Source organism: Sapajus apella, unplaced genomic scaffold (genome assembly GCF_009761245.1).
Source record: "Sapajus apella isolate SASKATOON/1434 unplaced genomic scaffold, GSC_monkey_1.0 scaffold125, whole genome shotgun sequence".
Lineage (NCBI taxonomy): Eukaryota > Metazoa > Chordata > Mammalia > Primates > Cebidae > Sapajus > Sapajus apella.
Genome location: NW_022437065.1, coordinates 591789 through 612254, shown reverse-complemented (window position 1 = coordinate 612254; position 20466 = coordinate 591789). Strand labels below are relative to the sequence as shown.

At 37.6% G+C, this 20466-nt stretch overlaps 1 long non-coding RNA gene across 1 annotated transcript; it reads right to left on the bottom strand.

Moving 5' to 3' along the window:
- Window positions 1-18350: 18350 nt before the first annotated feature.
- LOC116539012 lies at window positions 18351-19646 on the bottom strand. Its single transcript, XR_004263891.1, has 3 exons — window positions 19636-19646; window positions 18508-18511; window positions 18351-18447 (listed from the first exon to the last, which is right to left on the bottom strand). It is a non-coding gene; the product is annotated as an uncharacterized LOC116539012 (long non-coding RNA).
- Between the last annotated feature and the right edge of the window lie 820 nt (window positions 19647-20466).

Genomic DNA, 20466 nt, shown 5'->3' with positions numbered 1-20466 from the left:
CTGTTTGGAAAACAAGTTAACTCCAGTCCTGCAAGACTTAGTATTTGTTTCAAGCATTAGTAGCACTGTCTTTTTTCGATTTTCTTTCAGCTAAAAGCCAAAGAACTGTTAAATTGCCAAGAGGCCTTCATTCTGTCAGAATTGAGATTAAAATATCCAAGAGAAGTTAAAGCGAGTATTTTCCACTGGATGAGCTACTATGAGGTAAATTTACTTTGCTTTTCAATGTGTCTAATGATTATCCCCCCACTCAAGCCCATCCCACATCCAGGAATTATTTGGCTTCATATGACCTTATTATAAAAACATTAAAATCTGTGCACCATCTAAACCTATCTTTAGGAGAGTAATGGTATTTGTAGTAAAATAGTCAACTTAACTTTTATTTTTTAGTATGAAAGTCCAATAAGAAACAAAAAGAGCTGTCTCTACTGGACTGTTTAGTAGACTGGCACCAACTCCCCCCTGGGAGTTGAAACACCCCTGGCCGCACCAAGATGCAAGAGATATTCATGATAAAGAAGTATAATTCCATTAAATAATTTGCAGCAAGTAAAATGCTACAACCTGAAGTCCCATAGAACCTGATGATAGCTCAGTGTTCCACAGTGAGTGTTCTCTGGGTCACTTATGAACTCTGCAGATATAATCTTGCTACTTACATGGTCTGCTTACCACTCTTCGTTGGTGTGGTTAATTCAGTATCTTCTGCCATCCTGTCTTTATTTTAATATCCAAAGCATCTCAAATGTCTCTACATACAGCATTGACAAAGGAAGCAGCAAAGTTTCTCTTCTGACTTGTTCACTAGTCCAGTTCTCCTAGATGCCCACAATTTTCGCAAAAAAGTGTCAGATTAGAGAATTTCACTTCCCAAGGCATATCTATTTATGGTTAAATGTCTTCTGGAAAATAAAGAAATTCACTCTGGAATAAACTCATGGTGGACCTTTCTCTTTTCTTTCTAAGACCTGAGAGTCAAAGAGGCTAGAGTGTCAACTGAGAGGGTCAGACCTGACTTCAGCCTTAGAACTGCCCTTTGTTGACTGGGATGCTTTATTAAGCGGATTTATGTGACAAGTTCTAGGTTTCAGACTTCAAAATCTACTCCATGTAAGCAAGAAGAGAATTGTAAAGGAATATTAAAAAGCTCACAGAATGTTTGGAAGGGCTGGAGGAATAATCTATGTTGAGCTCCTAGTAACAACTCCCAGGGCACATAGCAGAGCTATCTTCTTCCATCGCCTAAACCAGCAAGACAGCTGCCCCACACCCTGCCTTTTTATCTTCTATTTTGACATTTACAGTAGAGAATTGTTTGTCATTGTGTGGTATAGTTTGAGTTACAAAGTACAGCTATAACTAACAGCATAAAAAATTCTAACAGAGATCCTGAGATTTTAAACCTGCTACACCTCCAGTCTTTAATAGCCAGTGAAGGTTGATACATGTAATTGGTTGGAGCACAGTGGAACAGATATTGAATGAAACAGTAGGAAATGTGAATTCCATGTCCATCCAGGTCTATCATTTCATTTGCTTTGTGAGCTTGAGCAAAGCACTGAACTTCTCTGACCTCAAAAGCCTCAGCCCAAAAATGAAGGAATTGGCCCAAACAGTTACTAAAGCCAATTCTTAAATTCAGTAATCCTAGTAGCATCAGTGAACTCCGAATATTATCAAAATTGATATTGACATTACATTTTTAATGAAATTTGCTTTCTCATTATCTTTAAAAGTTGTACATTCTTACTTTTAAGGATAGAAAACTATAAATAGAGAAGAAAAACTACTTGTAATTCCCACTACTTTGCATTTTGTCTTTCCAGGCTTATTTTTAGCAATGGCTTCCTTTTCCTTTCCAGTTTATTACAACATTCATTTACTTTACAAGACCCACATGAGATATTATTATTTTTAATAGCATTTCCAGCATAAAAATCCTGGATTTTATAATGTCTAGTATTAACGGTTAAATCTGAGGAAAGTAATTAAATCATTTGTGTTACTTATCATCTACATTTGAAATTTCTGTTTCAATTCTTATAATCCAGTATTAGGTTGCAAGGGAAAATGTAGACAACCTAACATTAACTTTCTATATACTTACAGGGAATAATGCTCTGAAAAGTCAAATTTTGAGAAAGTCTGTCAATTTATCACATAAGGCTGACCATGGGACTGGAGAAATGAGATGAAGGAGAGTTACTGGCTAAGTAGGAAACTGGTACCATTCTTTGAAACAAGGCTCAATCTGAAATGGAAAGATTCAACATTGGAGTGATATTTTGTGCTTAATTTTGTCCTTGAGTAAGAAAAACAGCTACCTATGTGATATACTTGAGAAAAACTTTTACTTCTACCCCATGCCTCCTTGTTTGTTTTTGTGCTGAAATTCTACTATTCCTGTTGGCTTCAAAGAATATTTAATCTTTAGAAGTCCTCTACATAAAGATACAGCTATTGGAAAGAAGGGAAGGATTGGAACAACTAATAAGTTAGAGAACACTGTTTGAGCAAAACCCTCAGGAAATGGAAGATAAAACAGCAATCATACTCTGCAAAGAGATTTCATATTCTCAACTCACACAATGCTGTGAGGCAGAGTCAGTATTGTCATGTCCATTTTACATATGTGGAAACTGAGGCTCAGAAAGGTGAATTGGCTTTCCCATGGCCTAGTAAGTAAAACCAAATAATTGAGCTCCAAACTCTTTGATTCCTGGTCTGCAGCATTGTTCATTATCCCACCTCAAGAACCAGGAGAGTGAAAAGTTAGGTGAAAAAGTGCAAAGAAAAAATATTGAGAACTCATTATTTTGCCTAGGATGAATGGTATTGTATTTGTAAATTGACAGAATTCTTTCCTTTTTATTCTCAATTAACATGAACATTCTTGCCCATTGCTTAAGGCCCATGGTGTAGTGGAGTGGTATCCAAAACAAACAAAACACATACACATACAAAATCACAAGTCTAACTCTCAAAAGCCTTGAAAAGTTATGTAAGTACAGTCAGCCTTCCATATCTGTGGGTTCCACATCTATGAATTCACCCAATTGTGGATGAAAAATATTCCCATAAATAATACAAATAAAGAACCAATAGAATATAACAACTATTTACATGACATTTACATGGTATTAGGTATTATAAGTAATCTAAAGATGATTTAAAGTATGTAGGAGACAGAAAACCTACAGAATGGGAAAAAATATTTGCAAATTACCCATCTGATGAGGGATTCATAACCAGAATATATAAGGAGCTCAAACACCTCTATGGGAAAAAATCTAATAATCTGATCAAAAGATGGCAAAAGATTTCAATACACATTTCTCAAAAGAAGACATACAAATAGCAAACAGGCATGTGAAAAGGTGCTCAACATCATTAATCATCAGAGAAATGCAAATCTAAACTACATTGAGATATCATCTCACCCCAGTTAAAATGAGTATATCCAAAAGACAGGCAATATCAAATGCTGGTGAGGATGCAGAGAAAACGGATCTCTTGTATACTGTTGGTGGGAATATAAATTAGTACAACCACTATGGAGAACAGTTTGGAGGTTTCTCAAAAAACTGAACATTGAGCTACCATATTATGCAGCAATCCCACTGCTGGGTATATATCAAAAAGAATCAAAGTCAGTATTTCAAAGAGATATCTGCACTCCTATGTTTGTTGCAGCACTGTTTACAATAGCTAAGATTTGGAAGCAGCCTAAGTGTCCTTCAACAGATAAATAGATAAAGAAAATGTGATGCATATACACACATGGAGCACTGTTCAGCCATAAAAAATCATGAGATCCAGTCATTTGTGACAACTTGAATGGAACTGGAGATCATTATGCTAAGTGAAATAAGCCAAGCACAGGAAGATAAACATTGCATGTTCTCACTTATTTATGGGATCTCAAAATCAAAACAATTGAACTAATGGACATAGAGCATAGAAGGATGGTTATCAGAGGCTGGGAGGGGTAGAGGGGGCTGGTTTGGGGGAAAGTGGGGATGGTTAATGAGTACAAAAAATAGAAAGAACAAGACCTACTACTTTTTAGCACAACAGGGGGTGACTATAATAAATAATAACTGTACATTTTTAAGTAACTTAAAGAGTGTAATTGGACTGTTTGCAAATCAATGGATAAATGCTTGAGGGGATAGATATCTCATTCTTCATAATGTGCTTATTTCACACTGCATACCTATATCAAAACAGCTCATGTATCCCATAAATATATGCACTTACTTTGTAGCCACAAAAATTAGAAAATTAAAAAATGAAAAATGAAAAAAAAGTATATGGGAGGATGTGTATAGGTTATATGTAAATACTAAATCATTTTTAAATAATGGGAATTAATTTATTTTTATTGATACATAATATTTATACATATTTATGGGATACATGTGATATTTTCTTACATGCATATAATGTGCAGTGATCAAGTCAGGATATTTAGGGTATCTATCAACTCAAGTATTTATCATTTCTATTTGTTAAGAGCATTCCAAGTCCTCCATTCCAGCTGTACAATACATTGTTGTTAACTACAATCAACCTACTCTGCTAGGGAACATTAGGAGCTGGGGAGAGATAGCAAGGGGAGAAATGCCAGATGTAGGTGATGGGGAGGAAGGCAGCAAATCACATTGCCACGTGTGTACCTATGCAACAATTTTGCATGTTCTTCACATGTACCCCAGAACCTAAAATGCAATAAAATAAATAAATGGGGGAAAAAAAAAGAACTTGTTCTTTCTATCTAACTGTGTGTTTGTACCCTCAACCAATCTCTCTTTATCCCCTTATACTCCAACTACACACCCTTTCCAGCCTCTGGTAAATATCATTCTACTCTCTAACTCCATGAAATCCACGTTTTTAATTCCCTCATATAAGTGAGAACATGCAATATTTGACTTTCTATGCCTGGCTTATTTCACTTAACATAATGACCTCACTTCCATCTATGTTGTTGCAAATGAAATGATTTTAGCCCTTTTAAATGGCTGAATAGGGTTCCATTGTGTATGTATATACAGACACACTGTGTGCAGAGTGTATGGACACTTAGGTTGACTTCATATCTTTGCTAATGTGAACAGTGCTGCAATAAACATAGGAGTTTAGGTATTCCTTTGGCATACTGATTTCCTTTCCTTTGGATAAATGCCTAGGAGTGGGATTGCTGGATCCTATGGTAGGTCAATTTTTAGTTATTTGAGAAATCTCCATATTGTTTTCCACAATGATCATACTAATTAACATTTCCACCAACAGTGTATAAGAGTTCCCTGTCCTCTGCAGCCTCACCAGCATGTTATTTTTCCTTTTTCTTAATAGTCATTATAACTGGGGCAAGATGATATTTCATTGTGGTTTTGATTTGTCTTGATATAGTCTATTGTGGAAGCTCTAGAATGTAATTTTTTTCCATTCAGTGAATTCTTCAGTTCCAAAATTTCTAGTCTTCTTTAATGATATCTATCTCTTTGGTAAATTTCTCATTCATATCCTTAATTGTTTTTCTGATTTATTTGTGCCATTTATCTATGTTATCTTTTATCTCATTGAACTTCTTTAATATCAATATTTTGAATTTTTCTGATATTACATAAGTTTATTTTTCAATGGAGTCCTTTCCTAGAGAATTATTTTGTTCTTTTGAAGGTAGCATATTTCTGTGCTTCTTCATGGTTTTTTTTGTGTTTTACATTGATATTTGCACACATAGTATAACCGTTAACTACTTCCAGTTTTTTGGATTTGCTTTAGTAGGGGAGGACTTTTTCCTAAAGATGTATGTACGATGTTGGATAAGTAGGGTACTTGAACTTTGATTCTGGCTACATACAGTAGTGTAGTTTCCATATAATTTCTTCAGTTGCAACATCATCATTAGCATCTGTGATTTCCTCAGTGGCTTATGGTCCTGTTTTTAGTGGAGGTTGTGGTGAAGAAGTTTTTCAGGGAATGTGACCACCATGATGGCCAGTTGTCAGTCCTCACTGGTGGCAGCAACAGGCTGAGTGTGCCTGTCCTTGGGCCCCAGGAAGGCGACTACTGACACTGGTGTTAGCTGGTCTAGGCCAGTCACTTCTTGGACATCCAGGCAGCTTTTTCAGTTGCTGGCTATGACAGCAATATGCTGGATGGGTGGGTAGGTCCCTGGGTAGCAGGCGTAGTGTGGGCAATGGCAATAGCAGTGGCAGGACAACACTCTGGCTCCTAAGAGGCCTGTGCTGGTGTTGGCAATGGCTGCAATGGGCTGGGAAAGATGGTCCCCAGGCCTACAAGTGGTGCATGTTGGTGGGTGCTAACTGTGCTGGTAGTAGCCAGCTTATTAGGTCCATCATCAGGCTCCTGGGAGGATTGTTCAGGTGCCAACAATGGCGAACAGGGCAAGGCAATCAGCAGGTTTCCAGATGGTGTGATCAGGCACTAGTGGAAGGTAAATCCAGGCTGGATGAGCCTGTCCTCAGGCTTCTCAGTGGCTATACGGGGATTTTCTGTAGTGGGCAGGAGAGGAGTTATCCCCAATTCTCTGGCAGAGTGCTTGGGTGGGGGCAGTAGCAGGAGTTTGCCCTTCAGGTATGAGCAAGTGTGCTGCAGGCCTTCTGCTGGGAAAAATGGAGGCACCTGTAGGCAGGCAGTTGGGGAGTATGCATTTTGGCTCCAGCTGGCAGCTGTTGGTGGGGAGCCTATCCTCAAGAGACATATAAATGTGCAGTGGCTGCTGCTGAGGTGACAGTGGGGTCACTGACAGTGGTTCATGTTTTAGTCCCAGTGGTAGCAGTTGACAGCAGTGCCAGCCCTGGGCAGAGAAGCCTGTCCTTAGGACATGTGCAAATGCATAGTGGCCCCACTGCTGGTGGGGGGATGGGACTGCTGCCAGTGGAGTGTGCTTCAGCAACTGGTGGCAGTGGCCAGCAGTGGCAACAGATGCAGGTGTGGGATCCTGTCCTCAGAGTGCATGTAAATGCAGTGACCATGACGCTGGGGGCAGCAGGGTCACTGGCAGTGGCTTGTGGTTTTACCCCAGCCACAGGAGTCACCAGCAGCAATGGCTGCAGGTGGGGGATGCCAATGGGGATCCAGTGGTGTGGAGATGCAGGGGCTGTTGGGTCCCAGAGAATGATGCAGTCTGGTGGGGATTAGGCTATACAAATGGTGCTGTGCTGTACCTGTTTCTGTCTTGGGGGAGTGGATCGGGACACATCTTGAGCTACTCCTCTGGAACAGTGCCTTCATCAGTCTCCAGGCAGCTCTTTGTGTTAGCCTCAGGGCTCTTGAGGGTCAAGTGACTGTTCTGTGATGAGGATTCACAGAGTCTGCAGTGGAGATGTGGACTGCTGCAGATCTCTCAATTACTGTTTCCCTACACTGGGAAGCATCTCTGAAACCATCCCAGCCAAGCAGACTGCCTCGCTTCCCTCTCCATTCTTGTCTTAGATGTTTCCTAGCACTTCTCTGTTGAATTCTAGTGACCTCTCTTGGATGATCTATTTGAAGTGTGATTATCTACTCCCTGTTTTGGTTCTTCTTAGCGGAGGAGGCAATTGCCAGATTCCTGGAGTCAACCAACTAGAAGGCCCTCTACTATGCTGTTATATATCACAGACTTGAGCATCCTCATATTTTGATATCTGTGCGGGGTCCAGTCCTGACATTGTCAGAGGTGTTCAAACCAGAGTGACTCCATCTTGGATAGAGGCTGGGTGAAATGAGGTTGAGACCTGCTGGGCTGCATTCCCAGGTTAGGCATTCTTAGTCACAGGATGTTTACAGTTAAGGGAACAGATTAATAATGTTTACCAAACTGAGTCAGGACTTAAACAACAGATCCAGGAAACAACAGACCCAAAAAGCATTGTGATGTCCTGATATCTTAAGAATAAAAGCATTCTTACTTTAAGAATAAGTTTCACTTTAAAAATAATAATATAGATTCTTGAAGAAGACAGTAGTTACACAAACATTAACAATCCTTTGTCACAAGCTCTTGTAATAGAGCACATCTGCCCCATGAGTTTTTGCTTTTTTATCTTATATGTAATCAAGCATTGTATCTAAAGTGGGCACATTTCTCTTCTTCCTTTTGGAAATGATCTGCCCTGTCTATGGAGTAGTCATTCTTTTATTCCTTTACTTTATTAATAAACTTTCTTTCACTTTACTCTGTGGACTCACCCCAAATTCTTTCTTGCATGAGATCCAAAAACCCTCTCTTGGTGTCTGGATCAGGAACAGAAACACGTTTCTGGTAATATCTCCCAAGATGAACCACAAAGAAACCATACTAAAGAGATCCCCAGCACAATAGAAATAGATTATAGCACGAATTGGCCAACATTGGGTAGGAGGTGGCATATATTTTATCCTGGGTAAAGGATGTAATTGAGTTAGAAGCCCATCTTCAGAAGGTTAAAGTCCCTCTATCCTCTCTTAGTAAAGACAAGGATGCTTGTCTGAACTTGAGTTAGAGGTCCAACTTAGGAAGGTTAGACTCCTTCCTAAGACATTGGGGTTTAGCGGTCTCTCTTGACCAAGAATGGATTCAGCACTATGGGATTTTAACTTCTATTCTCTTTGGATTAATTCACCTTGTGCTCTTTGTTGCATGAATGAATTTTCTGGTTACTGTCTTTTCTTCATTGCCACTTTCAGGAGACTTTGCTCAGTTGGTTCTGGGAATTTTAACTTTCACTTACCCCTTTTACCACCTGATTTCTATCTGTTTGCTTATTGGCTCTGTTGCAAAGCTGAGAAACACTGGGGACAGAAAGGCACTGAAGAATTCAGTTTCATTTTAAGGCTCAATCCCTAAGATTGCCTATTGAAATTTGGCATCTCATGGTTGTGGGTGACAGGATTAGGCACGTGCAAAATTAATGGACATGCAAACTTTTCTTTCTCCCCCAAAGTGGAAAATTTGAGAGCTGATGGGATTGCTGGAAAAGATCCCTTTGTGACTGACAAGCAACCACCTGAACTTTTGATTCAGTGTTACTGCAATGGGTGGGTCTTTCTCTGGCCTCCCTGAGCTCCTCACCTTCCCTATTCTGCTGTAAGCAATTTTTCTTATTCTCTTTCTGTCTTTTCCCTTTCCTAACTTTTCTGTCACTCAGGGCGAGTGTTCTTCTATCTTGTCTAGAGACCATGTGTTGAAACTCTTGGTCAGAGATCATTCCCCCCCATTTTGAGTGGATCAAAGACAACAAGAACCAATGAGGTCAAGCTTGAGCCATGCTAGGTTGATATTAGGTATTGAGTGGGATGGCTAAAATCTATGTTTTGTCACATGTGTTTTGCCCCAGGCAGAGTGCAAAATGTTAATTTTGTTCCCCCATGCAGCCCATTGGGCAGCAACTTGTAAAACTGCAAAGCTTTTGCCTATGGTTCCATGAAATGGAAAAACATAATCTTCTTTTGTAATGTGGCTTGGTCCCCAAAGTTACGGCACAGCAAGCCATCAAACCACCCAGAGAAAGGGAGCTCAGAAACCTGGCATGCCAGCAAAAGAGTAAGAGTTTCTTACTAGTTGGGATTCTGGCCTTTCTCTTTCTGTGTAAACCAGTTGAATGAATAGTAAAACTCACTATTTGTTTCCTCTGCAAAGTTTTGATTGCTCAGAAAACAGGATTTGTGAGGCTAGTTTTAGGCTATAGTGAATCGAGTGTATTTTGTGCTATGAATTTGTCTTTCTGTGTTGTTTTGTCATAAAAAGGGGTACCATAGAATAAAATGTGGGCCTAGGACCCCTTTAAGCTCACTATTCAAGCTAACTTAACAAACTGGTCAGCTACAAACTTTGCTACAGTTTCCTGAAGCAAGAACTAGATGAGGTTTACCCCTTGTCTTGTTTTATGTCCTTGGGAGCTTGACCTTGTGACCATGTGGGGGTATTTTCTCTTGGTATCCAACATCTGGGGTATAGGAATTTTGAGGTTCATGCCATAGTTAGCCCTGAAAATTATCTTGAGCAGTTAAAAGCTTTTGCAAACTCAAAATTGGCTGTTCTAGGCTACTTTTGGGAAGAGCATTGAAGACTGCTCCATGCTATAGCTCAGTAGCTAAGGCTTTATCTCTTTACAATGGTGGTTTGTGTTCAATTCCCAGCTTAGGTAATCAGTCCCTTCTGGTTTTATATTTGTGTGATCTTTGTGATTTACTGATTATTTCCCCCTCCATGAACAATTTCTGACTTCCCGTCTTGAATTGTCTTTTCTCTGAGCTACCTTTGGATATTACAAATCTTATAAAAATTGCTTGCCATTTCTTTGAAGACAACTTGTGTATTCATGGTTAAGTCATGACCTTAGTTAAGGCTTATCAGTTTCACCTGGGAGGTTACCTTTGGTAAAATTCAAAATCCAGAAATATTGGCTGTTTGTCCTGTCTAGAATCTGGTAAAAGAGATTTGGCTAAAAATCAGCTTAATTAAAAATAGATGTCCAATCTATAAACTTATTTAAAAGACCTTTATGCTTTTTTTCTTCTTGGGTCTTGTTTATTTGAGAAAAACTTTTTTGTTTTGCTCTTATCAATTGACTGAATTATTTCCCCAGTCTGTTTTCTTACCCTCAATACCCAAATGAGAGGGCCTAAAATGATTTTTTGACAGCCTGGCACTCCTTGGAAAAATACAGATAAGGCACCACAGACCCTTTTTTTGAGAGAAACCTCTGTTTTCCTCATAAAGCCCCAGGAATTGTAAATGAATAGATAATTCTAAAAATCTAAGGTCCTGCTCCATTTTGTATTGCATTGTCTGACTTTTTGACTTTTGGGGGTTTCGAAAATTACTTTGTATTATGAAAGAGCTTTTAGCTTTGGCATGTAATAACTACATAAGAAATATACTTTTGGGGATGGCTAATGGCAGTTGTGGAGGAGAAATAGTCCACTACTTGCATGTTTGAAACAGAAAAGTGTGGTTTTAGCCATCTGCAAAATATGAAAATGTCCACCACCCCCCACCCTTGAAAGTTAAAACTCCCATTAGAGATGGGTTGATTGCCTTTGGATTGCCCACCAGCTTGGGAATGTCCTTGCAGTAAAATTTGTGGCAAAAGCATTGCAGTGTCTGGACTTATAGCATTTCCCTCTTTTTGATGACCCAAAATTTGGCATAAAAGTGTGAAAGAAAAACTTAAAAACTAGCAAATAAAAAACTTTATAACTATCAAATCTGCCCTGTCTTCCCATCTGTGTATTTATGTGTTGTGTATGTCTGATACCTTCCTACAAAAATAAATGAAAGCTCTGATTAATTGGCTTAAAAGTAATAAGACTTAAATCAAATATCTTGCCAGAAAAAAAAGGAACTTTAATGCCTTTTAGTTCACATGACTTTTGTATCCTTTGGGAAATAAAGATAATTTTAAAGATTATTTGTAAAATAAAAATGTTTTGAAAATTTAGACATTTGGTTTAAATCATGCTGCTCAGACACTGTGTTTACTAATCTACACAATCTGTTTCTTTGACTTTTGATAATTATTAAACTTAACCTGCTTTAGAGCCATTAGATTCTAGGTAAGGCCTTGGGACATGTAGAGTTAGCCATGCCCCCTTGCTATGCTGGAAAGAATCAAACCTTATCTGTACTTCTGTCTGGTGTCCTAAGCTCTACACTTGGTACATAATTAAAATCACCTACTTAGCAGGTTTTTTACCAAAAATGAAAGTTGCTAAAAGTTAACATTGTAACATATGTAATTGGGACTACTAGTGAAACAGTTTCACATGCAATGTTTGTAAGGAAAATAGAATGTGTTTAAAAGTAAAAGATTTTAAGAAGGCATGGGAGCATGGTTTTTGCCTAGCTTAGAGGGATAAAGGATTGTTTTAAGTTAAATAGGATAAAGCCAAAGGTCTGAGTATGTTGTGGAAGGGTTGTGAAAGGTTAATCTTGTAAAAGAAATTCTGTGTGTGAACATATTGGCTAAAGTTAAAGGGGTATTATTTAGTTTCCCCATAACTTGAACATTGGAACAAAAGCACAACAGGGTTTTCTTAGCACACTGATTTGCTCTTTTGCAGAATATTGTAAAGGGTGATAAAAGTTTTCTGAAACTATTACCTTATTGCCAAACAGATTAAGATTGGATAGATTTGTCTATAAGCTTTTATTAAGAATTAGGTTTGACATTAATGGTATACTCATACAAAGTTGAAATTTGATTTTCTCTCTTGAACAAGATTTTCATGTAATATTAAGAGAAATGAAAAATATTTGTTAAAAGAAGAGAGAAAAGATAAAGATTTTTTTGGAAATTTAAGTCTTCACTCTATCAATAAGTAAAGATTTTTGCCTTTAAAAAATTTTTAAGTTATCATTTTGGCTAACAAACCACTTATGGTTACCTGAGATTCTATTTTATAATATCAAGTGTTTTAAACCTTTGATATTTGACCAACTTTCTTTTTCATTTCAGAGTCAAGGAGACTTTTATTTTGAGCTATTTACAGCTTTTAACAATTGAGTAAAGTACACTCCTATAAACAAAATTTTGAGCATATTTCTTTCTCTCTACCAAATTTCTCCAGAATTTGGAAACTATTTGGGAGCATTGTTAATTTATGGCAATATAGTTATTTGTGTAAGTGCAATAAGAATCTGTTTTCTTTTATAACAGGACACAATTGAAGAGACCTGTTATTTTACAAGGCTTTGACTGGAGTGGTGTGCTTTCAGATATAAATAGGCTGCTTTAGGTAATCAAATTTGACTCACAGGCTGATAAAAGTCCCTTGGGAAAACTGGTATCATACCTTGTCTACATAGTCCCTGTACAGGTCCCTGACCTGCAATAAGTAAAGAATGCCATTTTTTGACAGGCCTAGGATCCCTAAGTTACCTTGAGACCTTGAAAGGAGAGGAATTCACCCAACTTGTGCAAGTATGTTCAGGAACAGATAAACCCATGGCTGGGCTCAAGGGTTTAAAAAGTTTAACCTGAGGTTCCAATTAATCCAATTTTTAAAAAGAGCCTATGTGGCAAATAATCATTCTTTTTGTACTTTATGCAAATTTTTTAAATAAAAATTGGGACTGGGGAGAAAAAGATTGTATTTTTAAAGAACTATGGTACACTTGTTTTTATATCCTAGTCTCGTCCATTGTATTTGAGTTTTTTCTGGAATTTAGACTGACCCTGCTTATTCCTGTGAACCAACCAGTGATCTCTGGCTGCTTCTCTGAAGAAACAAAATGAATAAATACCACCTTTTGTTGGGACCCAGAGTTATGAATGGCCCTCACTATACTGACACTTTCAGACTGAATTCCTCTCTACCAGGAATACAAGAGATTCTAATAATTAAGGCAGAAATATTAATGCCCCTGTTCAGCCTGTAAAAAACCTCCTTAGAATTAAGGGTCCCCTTGTAAAAGGAAGGGAAGAAATACATCAGAGGTGTTTGAACCAGAAGGAGCCCATCTTGAATAGAGGCTGGGTAAAATGAGGTTGAGACCTGCTGGGCTACATTCCCAGGAGGTTAGGCATTCTTAGTCACAGGATGTTTACAGTTAAGGAAACAAGTTAATAATGTTTACTGAACAGAGACAGGATTTAATAGATCCATGAAATAACAGACCCAGGAAATGTTCTGATGTCGTGATACCTTAGAAACAAAAGCATTCTTAGTTTAAGAACAACTTTCACTTTAAAGATAATATATATTCTTGCAGAAGACAGTATTTACATTAGCAGTATTTACATTAAAAAGTCTTTATCATAAGCCCTTGTAGTAGAGCACATTTCCCCCATGACTTTTCCCTTCATCTTATATATAATCAAGCATTGTACCTAAGGGACATGTTCCTCCTCTTGCTTTTGGGAATGCTCTGTGCCATTTTTGGAGTAGTCATTATTTTATTCCTTTACTTTCTTTCTTTCTTTTTTTTTTTTCTTGAGATAGAGTCTCATTCTGTTGCCCAGGCTAGGGTGCAATGGCATGATCTCAGCTCACTGCAGTCTCCACTTCCCAGGTTCAAGTGATTCTTGTGCCTCAGCCTCCCGAGTAGCTGGGTCAGATTACAGGTGTGCGTGCCACCATGCCCAGCTAATTTTTGAATTTTTAGTAAAGATGAGGTTTCACCATGTTGGCCAGGCTGGTCTTGAACTCCTAACCTCAAGTGATCTGCTCACCTTGGCCTCCCAAAGTGCTGGGATTACAGGTGTGAGCCACTGTGCTCAGCCTTCCTTTACTTTCTTAATAAACCTTTTTCCAGTTTACCTGTGGACTCACCCTGAATTCTTTCTTGCATAAGATCCCAAAACCCACTCTTGAAGTCCAGACTGGGACTCTTTCCAGTAACCGAACCAACCGCTCTCAGATATCAAGAAATGACAGAATATCCTAAAGTTTTCCACAGAACAGTAAAGAAGATCTATACTTCAACCAGGAGCAAAGCTTCTAGAAATTACACTTTTAGGCATCAGTCTGCCCATTCATTTATGGTAGCATCTCTCAATCTTTCTCCTCTCTCTCATTAATCTCCCAGATGACTCTCTCACATAGATTTCCAGCCTTTCTAGACTCTTCTATTCTGGGAATAGCTCTATACCCTTTCATATGTAAATCAACTTAGTGTTTTCACTTTCTCTAATTCTCTTCACTTAATAACCTAGCATCAACAATCCAACAACAAAGGATTCTCAAAAGGTGAAAGAGGGCAAAAGGCTGGGAATATATACACATTAATAAAATTGATTATTGTCATAGCTAAAAACAGATTTTCAAGGCACTTGTGAACATTTATCAGCTCAGTCCTGTCCTCTTTTCCTGCTCTCCTAATTCATCCCCTTTAGGGGAAAGGTGGACTTGTTATAAAGGATTTATATTTCTCTCTAAACTAAGATAAACAGGCTATACTCTAAGTACTGAAGAAATTGGGGAATTACAGATATCCTACCTAATGTTACAAATCTCATAGCATGGGCATTCCCAAATTGTTGAGAAAGACAGAACTTGCTTAAAGATGAAACAGTCAATGTGTACTTGGCCTCAACATTTTTACAAAAAATTGAGCTAAGGTATCTTTTTCTTATTTCTCTCTAAATTACAAGCCCCTTGAGGACATCATTGTGTTTATATTAGGGCTTAGTGGTATTTTAGTTATAGTAAGTGCTCAATTAATATTATTTCAAGAAATGTGTCTAGTGATCCAAAAATAAGAAACAGATAAACCATTTAAAAATAAATTTATAATTTTGTTTTCCTTCCTTCCAAAATGCAAATTTCCAACATCCTAAAATGTTGTTTATCTGAAGAGCCTTTTCCAACTCTATTAAATCCATAGAAGCATTAGGCATTCTTATTATTGAACCAAGAATTCATTCATAACCCTGTAATGACTATTCTGATATCTTGAGGGAAAATACTGCTAAAAATAGACATTCACCATTTTCGTTTTATTGTGAGGAAGAAGTATGTACTTTAACATCCATCATCTTAGGAATATTAATAGTTTTACTCCTGGCTTTTTGTTCTCAGTTCTAACATGATTTTGAAAGATAAAATATTTGGGTACTAATTTAATATTAGTAATATATGCATAAGACAGGTTTCTGACCATATTATGTTGTCCAAGTATCCTTATTATACTTTAATGTAGAAAAAGCAAACAGCTTGTATGGATGTTTGCTTTGTAAGCAAACACTCAAAGATTGCATTCAGTCACTGGTTATATCTCTTCTCACCTGGGAGCCTCTATTGAGCAATAAATTGCAAAACTTGGTATATCATTTGAAAAAAATACTCATAGACTTAAAAGTTTAAAACAAGATGAACCTTTATAGGAACTTCAGTAAGGAAGGAAGGAGTAGCCAGGGATTAGGTACCCCCACATTCCAGTTCCTTAGCAAATCAGAAGTACAGACTTTCTTTTATACCTGCATATATCAATGTCCTCATTTTACTTTTCCTGAAAGCAGAGCCAGGAATGGAGCTCTCTGTGTATGGCTCCCACTTTTCAAAGCCCCCATTCACCTGGGCACATTTGGGGTTTTAGGTACATACTTGAATCCTATCCCACCTTTTTTCCCCTCAGTGATTCTTCATAGTTTCTGGGTTACAATGGGCTCACTTTCCTGTTTTCCAGCATGTTTATAGATTTATTTATATATTTATAATTATTTTTACATTTTCTAGAAGCTGGGCATAAGACAAAAAAGCTTGCTTTATGGGATTAATCTACTATCATAAATTGAAATCTTGAATTTTCACTAACCCTGTGATGATGGACTAGACAGGTACTAAAATCTCTATTTTGAGTTTATTATAATCTCTGCTAATGAACCTGTGACAACATTTTGGTTCAAGATGGCTGACCAGAGATATCAGATACCTGCCCTCCATAGAAAGATGAACTAGTGACAGAGTGAATCCTAGGCATAGAAACTTGTCTGGAACTTGCTCTTCTATATTCAAATATAAGTGCTAATTGTCCGCCAACATATATTTTCTCTCTCTTCCTGCTAACAGATTTCCCGAATTTTAGATGGCCACCCAGCTTGAGTCTACATATCCTAGCCTCTCTTGCAACTAGATGTGGCCATGTGTGTAAATTCTAGTCAAAGAGATATAATGGAAAAAATGGCATGCTGTTAAATGTTTAACAGCTAGCTTTCAGTTGGGGAAGTGGGAGCTAATCTGTAGCAAGTGTTGATCTCTGTGGTGTAAATACTCCCATCACATGTAATTTCAAACTATGATGTCACTCGATGCAAAGTTGGGAAGAGATTTCCACACCATTAGATAATACTCCCATCATACAGACAACATAGATGCAAATAACCTCAATAGCATAGTTACAAGCATACCTCAGAAATATTGCATGCTCAATTCCAGACCACTGCAACAAAATGGTTATCACATAAAAATGGTTATCTGCCCACTAAAACTTTATCCATATCAGTAATAAGGCTGTTTTGCCTTCCTATCATACAAATATATTTGTTTCCCAGTTCACATAAAAGTTATGTTACACTATATCACAGTGTAGTGAGTGTTCAATAGTGTCATGTCTTTAAAAAACAATGCATGTACTGTAATTTAAAATACTTTATTGCTAAAAATGCTTACAATCATCTGAGCCTTCAGCAGGCCATAATCCTTTTGCTGGTAGAGACTTTTGCCTCAATGTGGGTAGCTACTGATGATAGGGGTGGTGGTCGCTGAAGGCTGGAGTGGTTGCGGCAATTTCTTTAAATAAGGCAACAATAGAGCTTGTTGCTTTGACTGACTTCCTTTCAAGAAAGATTTCTCTGTAGTATGTGATGCTGTTTGATAACATTTTACTCGCAGCAGAACTTCTTTCAAAATTGGACTCAATCGTCTCAAACTCTGCTACTTTTCTGTCAACTAAGTTTATGTAATGTTTTAAATACTTTGTTATTATTTCAACAATGCTTACAGGATCTTCACCAGGACTAGATTTCATCTCAAAAAAAAAGAAGTAACTGGTGATCTGCTAAAATTTTATCATGAGATTGCAGCAATTCAGTAACATTCTCAGGTTTCACTTGCAAGTCTAGTTCTCTTGCTATTTCCACCACACCTGAAGTTGCTTCCTCAATTGAAGTCATGAACTCATCAAAGTCATTCATGAGTGTTGGAATCAACTTCTCTCAAACTTCTGTCAATGTTTATGTTTCGACCTCTTCCAATAAAATATGAATGTTCTTAATAGCATCTAAAATAGCAAAACCTTTCTAGAAAGTTTTTTATTTACTTTGCCCAGATCAATCAGAGGAGTCACTATGTATGACAGCTATAGCCTTATGAAATACATATTTTTAAAATAATAATAATGGAAAGTCGATTCATGGGCTGCAGAATGGATGTTGTGTTAACAGGTGTGAAAACAACATTAATCTTCTTGTACATCACTATCAGAGCTCTTCGGTGACAAGATGCATTCTCTATGAGCAGCAAGCAGTAGTATTTTGAAAGGTATATATTTTTTTCCTAAGCAGGAGGTTTCAATAGTTGACTTAAAATAATTAGCAAACTAATAATTAGTAAACTAATATTAGTAAATATTCATCAAATAACTAAACAGATGTGCTGTCATCCAGACTTTGTTGTTTCATTTGTAAAGCACAGGTAGAGTCAATTTTCCATAATTCTTATGGGCCCTGGGATTTTTGGAATGGTAAATGGACTTTGGCTTCAATTTAAAGTCAGCAGCTGCATTAGGCGCTAACAAGACAGTCTGTTCTTTGAAGCTTTGAAGCCAGGAATTTATTTCTCCTCTCTAGCTATGAAAGTCCTAGATGATGTTTCTTCAATAGAATGCTGTTTTACCTACATTGAAAATCTACTGTTTAGTGCAGTGACTTTTATTAATGATCTTAGCTGGATCTTCCGGATAACTAGCTGTGGCTTCTACATCATCACTTGCTGCTTCACCTTGACCTTTTAAGTTATGGAGACAGCTTCTTTCCTTTAAACCTCATGAGCCAACCAACTTCAAACTTTTCTTCTGCAGCTTCCTTTCCTCTCTCAGCGTTCATAGAATTTGAGTTAAAATCTTATCCTGAATTAGGCTTCGACTTAAGGGAATGCTGTGGCTGATTTGGTTTTCTGTCCACTAAAGCTTTCTCCATATCAGTAATAAGGCTGTTTTGCCTTCCTGTCATTTGCATGTTCACAGGAGGAGCACATTTTCTTTCTTTCAAGAATTTTTCTTTTGCATTCACAACTTGACTAACAGGCACAAAAGGCGTCACTTTTGGCCTATCTCAGTTTTTGACATGACTTCCTCACTAAGTTTAATCATTTTTAGCTTTTGATTTAAAGTGAGGGATGTGTGACGCTTCCTTTCATTTGAAAATTTAGATGCCATTTTAGGGTTATTAATTGGCCTAATTTCAATATTGCTGGGTCTCAGGGAGTAGGGACGCCCCAAGGACCGGGATAGAGACAGGGGAATGGCCAGTTGTTGGAGCAGTCAGAACACACACACACATTTATTATGTTTGCTATTTTATATGAGCGTGGTTCATGGCACCTCTAAACAATTGCAATAGTAACATCAAAGATCACTGATTACAGATCACCATAATGAATATAATAATAATGAAAAGTTTGAAATACAATGAGAATTGCCAAAGTGTGACACAGAGACATAAAGTGAGCACAAGCTATTGGAAAAATGGTGCTAGTAGACTTGGTCAACACAGGATTGTCACAAACCTTCGATTTGTGAAAAACATAGCTGCAAAGTTCAAAAAACCAAAGCACAAGTCTTCCTGGTAATAGTAAAACGTAGTAAAATAATTTTAAAACAATGAGTTTTGAATATTTACCTTATTTTTAATACAATTTGTTTAATGATAAGTTATATACAATTTAATTTTTAGTAATGACTGTGTTTAACAACTGCTTCACAAAATTGAAACGTTTTAACAAATGCTTCTTGTGAACTGGTACAAGCTGGTGCAAGTCAATTCTGGTATACCTGTGAATGAAATCTGTGTCTTACCCCTCCAGTGGCATATTAGATGCTGTGTTTTGAGGTTGAAAACTTAACTGCTTTCCTGTTTTGATTGTATTCTGGAGGAAAGTGGTATTCATGGATACTTGAGTGTTCAGAAGGTGGACTGTGGTACAGACTGCTAATTGTCCCTAATATTCACTTTTTCTTTCTTTTCTTTTATTCTCCTTTCCTTTCTTCTCCTTCCTTCCTTCCTTCTTTCCTTCCTTCCTTCCTTCCTTCCTTCCTTCCTTCCTTCCTTTTTTTTTTTTTTAGTACGGGAAATCTCCATTTTAAAACTGGGTAGCTAGGCACACAGCTAAAGGCCACTTTTTCTAGACCCCTTGCAGTTAGATGCAGCAACCACATTCTGATCAAAGCAATGTGAGCAGAAGTGTTCTGTGCAACTCTTGGGTCACACACTTAAAAGGAAGATGACTGACCTCTACTTATTTTTCTCCTTTTTTCTACATGGGTTAAAACAGATAAGATGACCCTGAGTCACATTAGACTTTGAGGATAAGAAAAACATCCTAGAGGTTGGCAGAGCAACAAGAAGAATGAAATGCAAATCTCCTAATGACTTTATGGAGCAGAGCTTCTTTATCCTTTTGGCCTACTTAGCAGCTTAGACATTCATATAAAAGAGAAACAAATCAGGTGCTGTGGCTCAGGCCTGTAATCTCAGCACTTTGGGAGGCTGAGGTGGGCAGATCACAAGGTCAAGAGATTGAGACCATCCTGGCTAAAATGGTGAAACCCTGTCTCTGCCAAAAATATAAAAAATTAGCTAGATATTATAGCACGTGCCTGTAGTCCCAGCACTCGGGAGGCTGAGGCAGGAAAATAGCTTGAACCTGGGAGGTAGAGGTTGCTGTCAGCCGAGATTGTGCCACTGCACTCCAGCCTGGGTGACAGAATGAGACTTATCTCAAAAAAAAAAAAAAAAAAAAAAAAAG